At 47.3% G+C, this 10,913-nt stretch overlaps 2 protein-coding genes across 4 annotated transcripts in view; one reads left to right on the top strand and one right to left on the bottom strand.

Moving 5' to 3' along the window:
• The window catches only part of LOC126964247 (reactive oxygen species modulator 1), a 186,771-nt gene that overhangs the window by 17,201 nt on the left and 158,657 nt on the right, over positions 1-10,913 (top strand). Inside the window, exon 1 of one of the 3 annotated variants that reach the window (XM_050807201.1) lies at positions 10,830-10,833. The exons of the other annotated variants lie outside the window; for them this stretch is intronic. The gene's annotated coding sequence lies outside the window, so the exon portion shown is untranslated. Of the gene's footprint in view, positions 1-10,829; positions 10,834-10,913 lie in introns of those variants that run through there. 3 annotated transcript variants of the gene reach the window in all.
• Positions 1-10,913, bottom strand: part of LOC126964261 (ubiquinol-cytochrome-c reductase complex assembly factor 1) — a 292,878-nt gene that overhangs the window by 236,679 nt on the left and 45,286 nt on the right. The window lies entirely within an intron of this gene.

The following is a 10,913-nucleotide window of genomic DNA, read 5'->3' as shown; positions in this document are numbered from 1 at the left end:
AAGTCCCCACTAGATTAGCTGGACACAGAGCACTGATTGGTGCATTTACAAACCTTGAGCTAGACCCAGAGTGCTGATTGGTGCATTTACAATCCTTTAGCTAGACACAGCGAGCTAGACGAAAAGTTCTCCAAGTCCCCACTAGATTAGCTGGACACAGAGCACTGATTGGTGCATTTACAAACCTTGAGCTAGACCCAGAATGCTGATTGGTGCATTTACAATCCTCTAGCTAGACATAAAACTTCTTCAAGTCCCCACCAGACTCAGTAGCCTAGCTGACTTCACCTGGTGGATCTCACGCCAGGGCCAGGGGCGGAGCTGCCCGCCAGTTCTGTGCCACAAGCCTGCACTCCTCAGACCTTGGGTGGTGGATGAGACCCTGTGCCCAGGAGCAGGGGGCAGTGCCCATCAGGGAGCCTCAGGCCACGTGGGAGCCCACTGGTGCGGGGGTGTGGGGCTTGGGCATGGTAGGCTGCAGGTCCCCAGTCCTGCCCTGTGGGGAGGTGGCTGAGGCCTGGCAAGAACCGAGGTTGGTGTGGGCCTCTGGCAGTGCTGGGGGACCCAGTGCACCCTCAGCAGCTGCTGGCCCGGGTGCTAAGCCCTTCACTGCCCGGGCCCATGGTGCTGGCCTTCCGCTCCGAGTCCGGGCCCGCCAAGCCCACGCCCACCGAGAACTCGCGCTGGCCCGCATCCCGGGTTCCAGCCAACGCCCCTCCCTCCGCACCTCCTCGCAAGCAGAAGGAGCTGGCTCCGGCCTGGCCAGCCCAGAGAGGGGCTCCCACAGTGCAGCGGCGGGCTGAAGGGCTCATCAAGCGCAGCCAGAATGGACGCAGAGGCCAAGTAGGCACCGAGAGCAAGCGAGGGCTGCTAGCATGTTGTCTCCTCTCACCCTCACCTCAGCCTGCCAAGATGCTGAGACTACAGAAGTGTGCCACCACACTAGGCTTATTTATTTATTTAATTTATTTCTGAGACAGAGTCTGACTCTGTCGCCCAGGCTGGGGTGCAGGTGATCCACCTGCCTTGGCCTCCTGAAGTGTTGGGATTACAGGCGTGAACCACCACACCTGGCCAATAACATACTTTTTTTTTTTTTTGAGACGGAGTCTCGCTCTGTCGCCCAGACTGGAGTGCAGTGGCCAGATCTCAGCTCACTGCAAGCTCCGCCTCCCGGGTCTACACCATTCTCCTGCCTCAGCCTCCCGAGTAGCTGGGACTCCAGGCGCCCACCACCTCGCCCGGCTAGTTTTTTGTATTTTTTTAGTAGAGACGGGGTTTCAACGTTAGCCAGGTTGGTCTCAACCTCTGCCTCCCAGGTTCAAGTGATTCTCATGCCTCAGCCTCCCAGGTAGCTGGGACTACAGGCGTACAACACCGCACCTGGCTCATTTTTGTATTTTTTAGTAAAGACGGGGTTTCACTGTATTGGCTAGGCTGGTCTCCATCTGGCCTCAAGCAATCCGCCTACCTCGGTCTCCCAAAGTGCTGGAATTACAGGCATGAGCCCCTGAGCCTTTCTGGTTTTTTTTTTTTTTTTTTAGGTAGAGATGGAGTTTACCGTGCCAGCCCTGTCTGGAACTCCTGAGCTCAAGTGATCCACCCTCCTTGACCTGTCAAAATGCTGGGATTACAGGCATGAACCACTGCGCCCGGCCTCAAATCCATTTTTTAATTCATTTGTTTCTGTTTCTAAGTCATCTTCATCTCCACTGCCATCCCCTTAATTCAATTGTAGTCTTGCAAAGGTAGTAAAATAATGAAAAATTTTAAGTTGTTTTTAAGGTTCAAGAAAAAAAACCAGAACATTTTGGTTTTTAAAAATCAAAACATTTTATTCAATGGGATAAGAACAAGTAAAATTGTTCATCTTAGCTAGAGGAAAGCTGCGCTGGATATTGCATAGCTTTTAAATCAGTTCACCCAAAAATCTGAGTAAGGTCTGTAGGCTAGTTAATTATATCATACCAATGTCAAGTTCCAGGTTTTGAAAAAGTACCATATGGGCCGGGCACGGTAGCCCACACCTGTAATCCCAGCATTTTGGGAGGCAAGGTGGGCGGATCACCTGAGGTCAGGAGTTCAAGACTAGCCTGACCAACATGGAGAAGCCATGTCTCTATTAAAAATACAAAATTAGCCGGGCATGGCGGCGCATGCCTGTAATTCCAGCTACTCGGGAGGCTTAGGCAGGAAAATCACTTGAACCTGGGAGGTGGAGGTTGCGGTGAGCCGAGATGGGGCCACTGAACATGATTTCACCTGGGCAAAAACAGTGAAACTCTGTCTCAGAAAAAGAAAAAGTACTATATGTACTATATGGTAAGACACTACCATTAAGAGAAAATGAAGGCCAGGCACAGTGGCTCATGCCTGTAATCCCAGCACTTTGGGAGGCCAAGGTGGGGTTTGAAGCTTGAAGCTAGGAGTTTGAGACCCGCCCGGGCAACACAGCAAGACCCCTTCTCTACACACACACACATACACAATTAGCCGGGCATGGTGGTGTGTGTCTTTATTCCTAGCTACTTGGGAGGTTCAGGTGGGAGGATCACTTGAGTCCAGAAGTTAAAGGCTGCAGTGAGTTGTGATAGCAGCACTGCACTCCAGCCTGGGTGACAGAGCAAGACTCTGTCTCTGAAAAAATAAAGCAAAAATAAAGAATAAAATGGGAAAATGGATGATGGGTACATGGGACTTTTCCATACTATTTTTTACGATTTCTTGTGTGCCTATGGTTATTTCAAAATAAAAAATTTTAAAAATTATCTACCAGCCTGGGCAACGTGGGGAGACCCTATCTCTACAAAAAATACAAAACTTGGCCATTGTGGTCCCAGCTACTTAGAAGGAGGCTGAGGTAGGGATCGCTTGAGCCCAGGAGGTCGAACCTTTGGTGATCTGTGATCGTGCCACTGCACTCCAGCCTGAGTGACAGAGTGAGACCTTGTCTCAAAGAAAAAACAAATCATCTAGGAAAAGATGCATAGCAAGTTTTATTGCAATTTCGTTTACATCAACTGCTATAATTTTTTTTTTTCTTCTTTGAAATGGAGCCTTGCTCTGTTGCCAGGCTAGAGTGCAGTGGCCTGATCTCAGCTCACTGCATCCTCTGCCTCCTCGGTTCAAGAGATGCTCAGCTTCCGGAGCAGCTGGGAGTACAGGTTTAGACTCCAGCTAATTTTTGTATTTTTAGTAGAGATGGGGTTTCACTGTGTTGACCAAGATGATCTCGATCTCTTGACCTTGTGATCTGCCTGCCTCTGCCTCCCAAAGTGCTAGGATTACAGGCATGAGCCACTGTGCCTGGCCAGCTGGTATAACTTTTTTAATTTTTGTAAACTCATAAAATTTCCCATTTAACCATTTAAAAAAATATTTTGGCCTGGTGTGGTGGCTCATGCCTGTAATCCTAGCACTTTGGGAGGCTGAGGCAGGCGGATTGCCTGAGCTCAGGAGTTCAAGACCAGCCTGGGCAACACGGTGAAACCCCGTCTCTACTAAAATACAAAAATTAGCCAGGCGTGGTGGCGTGCACCTGTAATCTCAGCTACTTGGGAGGCTGAGGCAGGAGAATTGCTTGAACCTGGGAGGCAGAGGTTGCAGTGAGCCAAGATCATGCCACTGTACTCCAGCCTAGGAGACAGAATGAGACTGTCTAAAAAATATATATACACATATATATACATATATATATGTATTTTTTTTTTAAGTTCCGAGATACAGGCCAGGAGCAGTGGCTCACGCCTATACGCCTATAATCCCAATACTTTGGGAGGCCAGGGCAGGAGGATTACAAGGTCAAGGGATTGAAACCATCCTGGCCAACATGGTGAAACCCCATCTCCACTAAAAATACAAAAATGAGTTGGGTATAGTGGCGCGTGCCTGTAATCCCAACTACTCAGGAGGCTGAGGCAGGAGAATCATTTAAACCCGGGAGGCGAAGTTGCAGTGAGCTGAGATCGAGCCACTGCACTCCAGCCTGGCCACAGACTCCGTCTCAAGAAAAAAAAAAAAAAAAAAGAAAAAGTTCCGGGATACATGTGCAGGTTTGTTACATAGGTAAACGTGTGCCATGGTAGTTTGCTGCACCCGTCAACCCATCACGTAGGCATTAAGCCCCGCCTGTATTAGCTGTTCTGATGCGCTCCCCCTCACTGGCCTGCCCACCAGGCAGGCCCCAGTGTGTATTGTTCCCCTCCCTGTGTCCACGTGCTCTCATTGCATTTTATCCATTTTTTTAATGTGCAACCATCATCACTACCTAGTCTCAGAACACATTCATCACTCCAAGCATATTCTAGTGAATAATACATTGAATAAGACTAGAGTCAATAATATGACATTCATATCCCCACTACCCATTTTTTCCAGATCTTAACATTTCTTTGCTTTTGCTGTTCTGGTGTTTAGGTATGAATATATATACATTTATCCTGTTAAGAGTACATTCAGGCTTCCTAAATATGAGAACTTTTTTTTTTCTTTTTTTTTTTTTTTTTTTTTTTTGAGACGGAGTCTCGCTCTGTCGCCCAGGCTGGAGTGCAGTGGCCGGATCTCAGCTCACTGCAAGCTCCGCCTCCCGGGTTCACGCCATTCTCCAGCCTCAGCCTCCCGAGTAGCTGGGACTACAGGCGCTGCCACCTCGCCCGGCTATTTTTTGTATTTCTTAGTAGAGACGGGGTTTCACCGTGTTAGCCAGGATGGTCTCGATCTCCTGACCTCGTGATCCGCCCATCTCGGCCTCCCAAAGTGCTGGGATTACAGGCTTGAGCCACCGCGCCCGGCCTTTTTTTTTTTTTTTTTTTTCTTGAGACAGAGTTTCACTCTTGTTGCCCAGGCTGGAGTGCAATGGCGCGATCTCGGCTCACCGCAACCTCCACCTCCCAGGTTCAAGCAATTCTCCTGCCTCAGCCTCCAGAGTAGCTGGGATTACAGGCATGCACCACCACGCCCAGCTAATTTTGTATGAGAACTCTTGCCTTTCATCAATTCTGGATAATTCTCAGTCATTTCTTTCAAATATTGCCTCTCCCTTATTCTCAGTATTTCCTCCTATTAGGAAATTCCTATTAGGCAAATGTTGGATTGTTTTTCTTTCTATCCTTCAAGTATCTGAATCTCTCTTTTACATCTATGATTTTATTTCTCTATATTACATTATGGGTAATCTTTTTCAGCTCCATCTTTCTGTTCAATATTTCTCTCTCTCTCTCTCTCTTTTTTTTTTTTTTTTGAGGCAGAGTTCTCACTTTGTTGCCCAGGCTGGAGTAAAGTGGCCTGATCTCAGCTCACTGCAACCTCCACCTTCCAGGTTCAAGCAATTCTCCTGCCTCAGCCTCCCAAGTAGCTGGTATTACAGACGTTCATCACCACACCTGGCTAATTTTTGTATTTTTAGTAGAGATGGGGTTTCACCATGTTGGCCAGGCTGGTCTCAAACTCTTAACTTCAGGTGATCCACCCGCCTTGGACTCCCAAAGTGCTGGGATTACAGGTGTGAGCCACTGCACCCGGCCAATATTTCTCCCTTTAACTGTTCCTAATTGGTTGTTTAGGCCTTCTACTGGTTTTAAAACTTAAATGACTATTTTTCATTTCTAGAAATTCTTTGCAATGTACTTTCAGTCTTTTTTTTTCCCCCCTATGGGGTCTCGCTCTGTCACCAAGGCAGGTGTGCAGTGGTGCAATCTCGGCTCACTGCAACCTCCACTTCCCAGGTTCAAGTGATTCTCCTGCCTTACCCTCCTGAGTAGCTGGGATTACAGGCGTGCGCCTGCCATCTTGGGAAAGTCAATTCACCTCTTGGCTTCCTCATCTATAAAATGAGACTTGAAGTAGCACCTAGGCTGCACGTGCAGTGGCTCACATCTGTAATCCCAGCACTTTGGGAGGCTGAGACAGGTGGATTGCCTGAGGCCAGGAGTTAGAAACCAGCCTGGCCAACATGGCAAAACCCCATCTCTACTACAAATATAAAAATTAGCTGGGCATGGCGGCGTGCACCTGTAATCCCAGCTACGCAGGAGGCTGAGGCACAAGAATTGCTTGAACCTGGGAGGTGGAGGTTACAGTGAGCTGAGATCACGCCACTGCACTCTAGCCTGGGTGACAGAGCAAAACTCTGTCTCAAAAAAAAAAAAAAATAGCACCTAACTCCCACGTTGTTTTGAGGGTGAAATGGATTACAGCAATGGGCATATTGTCCATGTTCAGTTAGTATTAGTTTCTCCTTGCCTTTGCTCCTTCCTTGGTGAGCTGCAGCCTGAGGGCTGAGTCAGGCTGCCACAAGTCACCCAACTCCAGTGTCCCTCCTCTTCCTTTCTGTGGAAGCATTCCCTAACCCAGCATGTTGGTCACTTTCTCTTACAGACTCCCATGGTCCCCTGTGCCACCTCTTATCAAAGTTTTGATCTTAAGTCATTCAATGATTTGAGCTATGAACTTTGAAATAAAACAGATTGGAGTTTAGATATTATCTTATTAGTCACTCAAAGCTTTTAATCAGGGATGATAATAGCAGTTAGTGTCTAAGGTTGTTTTTGTTGTTGTTTTGTTTTTAGAGACAGGGTCTTGCTATATTGCCCAGGCTGGTCTCAAACTCCTGGGCTCAAGTGATCCTCCCTCTCCTGCCTCAGTCTCCCATGTAGCTGGAACTACAGGTGTGTACCACTGTGCGTGGCCTAAGGTTGTTGTGAAGATGAACTGACATGATATAGGTGAAGATAAAAGAGTTCACAACAGGGCAGGTGCGGTGGCTCATGCCTGTAATCCCAGCACTTTGGGAGGCCAAGGCAGGCAGATCACTTGAGGTCAGAGTTCGAGACCAACCTGGCCAACATGGTGAAACCCCATTTCTACCAAAAATATAAAAAATTAGCCAGGTGTAGTGGCGGACCCCTGTAATCCCACTACTCGGAAGGCTGAGGCATGAGAATCGCTTGAACCGGGGAGGCGGAGGTTGCAGTGAGCTGAGATTGCACCACTGCACTCCAGCCTGGGTGACAGAATGAGATTCCGTCTCAAAAAAAAAAAAAAGTTTACCACCATATCTGCCACATAGTAGGGGCTTGATAAATGCTAGCTTTTTTTTTTTTTTTTTTTTTTTTTGAGCTGGAGTCTCACTCTGTCACCCAGGCTGGAGTGCAGTGACGCGATCTTGGCTAACTGCAACCTCTGCCTGCCGGGTTCAAGCCATTCTCCTGCCTCAGCCTCCCAAGTAGCTGGGACTGCAAGCGTGCACCACCATGCCTGGCTAATTTTTTGTATTTTTAGTATAGACAAGGTTTCACCATGCTGGCCAGGCTGGTCTCGAACTCCTGACCTTGTGATCCTCCCACCTCTGACACCCAAAGTGCTAGAATTACAGATGTGAGCCACTGCGCCCAGCCAATGCTAGCTATTTTTAAAAATTAGTATTATTAGCCGTCATTTTTATTTTTATTATTTTATTAAGGGATATGTTAATATCCATTATTAGGACTGTAACTTTCTTTCTTTTTTTTTTTTTTGAATCAGAGTCTCGCTCTGTTACCCAGGCTGGAATGTAATGGCACGATCTTCGGCTCACTGCAACCTCTGCCTCCCAGGTTCAAGCAATTCTCCTGCCTCAGCCTCCTGAGTAGCTGGGATTACAGGTGCCCGCCACCATGCCCAGCTAATTTTTGTATTTTTAGTAGAGATGGGGTTTCACCATATTGGCCAGGCTGGTCTTCTGGCCTGGCTGGTCTTGAACTCCTGGCCTCAGGTAATCTGGCCTCCTTGGCCTCCCCTAGTGCTGGGATTACAGGCGTGAGCCACCACCCCTGGCCTTTTTAAAAAATTATTTTTGAGACAGGGTCTTACTCTGTCACCCAGGCTGGAATGCAGTGGCATGATCTCAGGTCACTGCAATCTCTGCCTCCCACCTCAGCCTCCCGAATAGCTGGGATTAAAGGCATCAGCCACCACACCCAGCTAAGTTTTTGTATTTTTTGGTAGAGATGGGGTTTTACTATGTTGGCCAGGCTGGTCTGAAACTCCTGACCTCAAGTGATCCACCTGCCTTGGCCTCCCAAAGTGCTGGGATTGCAGGCATGGGCCACCGTGCCTGGCCTTACTGCAACATTTGAGGCACTCATTTTTTTTTTTTTCCTGTGCTGCTGGTTTTGGTCCCATGTGGGCAATAAAACAAGGAACCTTTCAGGAAAGTACTTCTCACACTTTAATGTGCATGCTAATTATCTGGAGAGTCTTGTTAGAATGCAGATTCTGATTCTACAGGTTTGGGGTGAGGCCTGGGATTCTGCATTTCTGACAGATTCCCAGATAAGGCCAATGTTTGTGGTCCAGGGATCACGCTTAGGGTAGCAGAGCTTTAGACTTAATTCCATCAGTAGATTCCTTATTACCTATTTCTGATAGAATTCTTGGTCTTCTCAGGAATCTGAAACCCAGATAATAGAGGGGGATCCCAGGTGTCCTCTGCCGCCCTGTTAGCTTAGGGAGACCCAAAAATTTTGGCTTCCATGAAAAGTCCTCCTCCAGTTGTCCCAAAAGGTGTAGCATGAGTCCTTCCAAATCTTTTCTCATGATTATATAAATACATATTTCCCCATACAAGATTAAGATTGTTTTTTATATATATATTTATATATAATAATTTACATATAACTATATATAATATATATAACAGTTTATATATACACACACACATACACACAGAGAGAGAAGGTCTCGCTCTGTCGCCCAGGCTGGAGTGCAGTGGTGTGATCATAGCTCACTATGAGGCAGGAGAATAGGGAATCAGGGTAACCGGGGGTTAAGAGATAAGCAAATGAATGGGTGCAGCCAGTTCTAGGCAGCATACAGGCCACATCTTCACGCCTATGATAACAAGACAGAAGTTTCCACTTCAGCCTCTGATTGACCGTGGGGCCAAATCTCCACTTCAGCCTCTGATTGGCTGTGGGTCAAGTCTCCATTTCAGCCTCTGATTTGGTCGCAGGCCAATCCTTCATAGAGTGTAGCCAATTGGAGGCCTCTAAGGGCACCTGGGGTGTTGCCAGGTCCCTTTAGCTTAATGCAAACCCTGATTGAGGAGGCTCTTGAGCCGCTTGCTCTAACCAGCTGCGGTTCTGAATTGTCTTCAATAAGTCTATGCTTTTGTTATTCCGTTCTTCTGTTGCTGTTTGTCTTTCGTTGCCCTTCTGTTACTTTATGCGTTTTGTTCAACACGCCAAGAACCTGGACAACTCTATCCTGGTAACAACTGCAGGTAACCTGGTAACAACGGCAGTTTCAAACTCTTTGGGTTCAAGCCATCCTTCTGCCTCAGCCTCCCAGGTAACTGAGACTATCGACGCATGCCACCACACCTGGCTAATTTATTTTTATTTTTGGAGACAGATCTCACTCTGTTGCCCAGGCTGGAATGCAGTGGCAGGATCTCGGCTCACTGCAACCTCCGCCTCCCAGGTTCAAGCGATTCTCCTGCCTCAGACTCTCGAGTAGCTGGGTTTACAGGAGCACACCACCACGCCCGACTAATTTTTGTATTTTTAGTAGAGAGGGGGTTTCACCATGTTGGCCAGGCTGGTCTTGAACTCCTGACCTCATGTGATCCTCCTCGGCCTCCCAACGTGCTGTGATTACAGGTGTGATCCATTGTGCCCAGCCTAATTTTTAAATTAAAAAATGGAATGATAGAATGCACATTACTTTGCATCTTTTCCCCCTTAAAAATATTCTTAGTATACCTAAAGAAGTAAATCTACTTCATTATTTTGAAAAGTGGCCTAATAGTCCACAGAATGGGTGTACCATGATTTATTCAGTTTATTTAATGTATCAATGGGCATTCTGGCTGGTTCCAGATTTTTGCTATTGAACAATCTGATGCATACATCTTCATGACGTGGTGCACTTAAAATCGTTAAGAGACAGATTCAGTATCCTAAGGTGTAACCACCACCCAGATCATGGTACTTTTATCCTTATTTTTATTAAAAATTTTTTTCTATTAATCTTGCATAGCTGCTTATGTTATCTTTTTTAAATTTTTTCTATTAACCTTGACATGGTGCTTTTACTTCCTAAAGTGGAATTCCTGTATAAAGCCTATGAGCTTTTATATCTTACTCATTGCAGCTGCATTACTGTGGGAGCTGTCCCTCTAGAGACACTGCGCTGCAATGGGAATTGTTAGGGACAGCTTAAGCTCCACATCACTTGAGTCTAAACCTGGAGTGGCAGAGTGTGTCCGTGAGGATCCCAGGGCCTGGAGAGCAATTTAGGGTAATATTGAGAAAGCAGCGCTCAGGAGAAGCACTGGGACGCTGTTTAGGTAAAATCACCCCAGAAGACCCTGGTTCCCAGAGTACTCTGAGGTCCAGAAGAACTGGGCTGGAAGCAGGTCCTGCTATTAATTGGCTGTGATCTTGGGCAAGTTATTTAACTTCTCCAGGTCACAGTTTGCTCTTTGGAAAACGGAGATAAGTCACACCTGCTTTCAGAGCGGACATCCTTACTTTACATCAGAATCACCCGGGTGCCATTCCTAGCGTTTCGGCTTCAGTAGGTGGGAATCAATTACTTATATTTCTAATAGGTAATCAGTTGATAATGATGCGGCCGGACCGGTACACTCGAAAAACTACTGTTCCAGTATATTTCAAGATGTTCCAAGAGTCTGAAACACTTGGCGCAGTTCCGAGCACAAGGCACACGAACGGTGCTATTGGCATTTCTAACCCCGCAGAGAACTCCTCGCACCCCAGTCCTCAGAAGACCCACCCCGGACAGCGGAGGCCCCGGCAGTAGCGTCCAGACCCAATTGCCCGCGCAAGGGGGCGTGACAGCATTGGTGGGCGGGGCCGCCGGTAAGAGAACGCGGCTAAAGGTGGGGCCAAGGGTGCGGCTTGCTGCGCCTG

This window comes from Macaca thibetana, chromosome 10 (genome assembly GCF_024542745.1).
Source record: "Macaca thibetana thibetana isolate TM-01 chromosome 10, ASM2454274v1, whole genome shotgun sequence".
Taxonomy (NCBI): domain Eukaryota; kingdom Metazoa; phylum Chordata; class Mammalia; order Primates; family Cercopithecidae; genus Macaca; species Macaca thibetana.
Note: the sequence above shows the minus strand (reverse complement) of the source record. Positions and strands in the feature narration are given on the sequence as shown.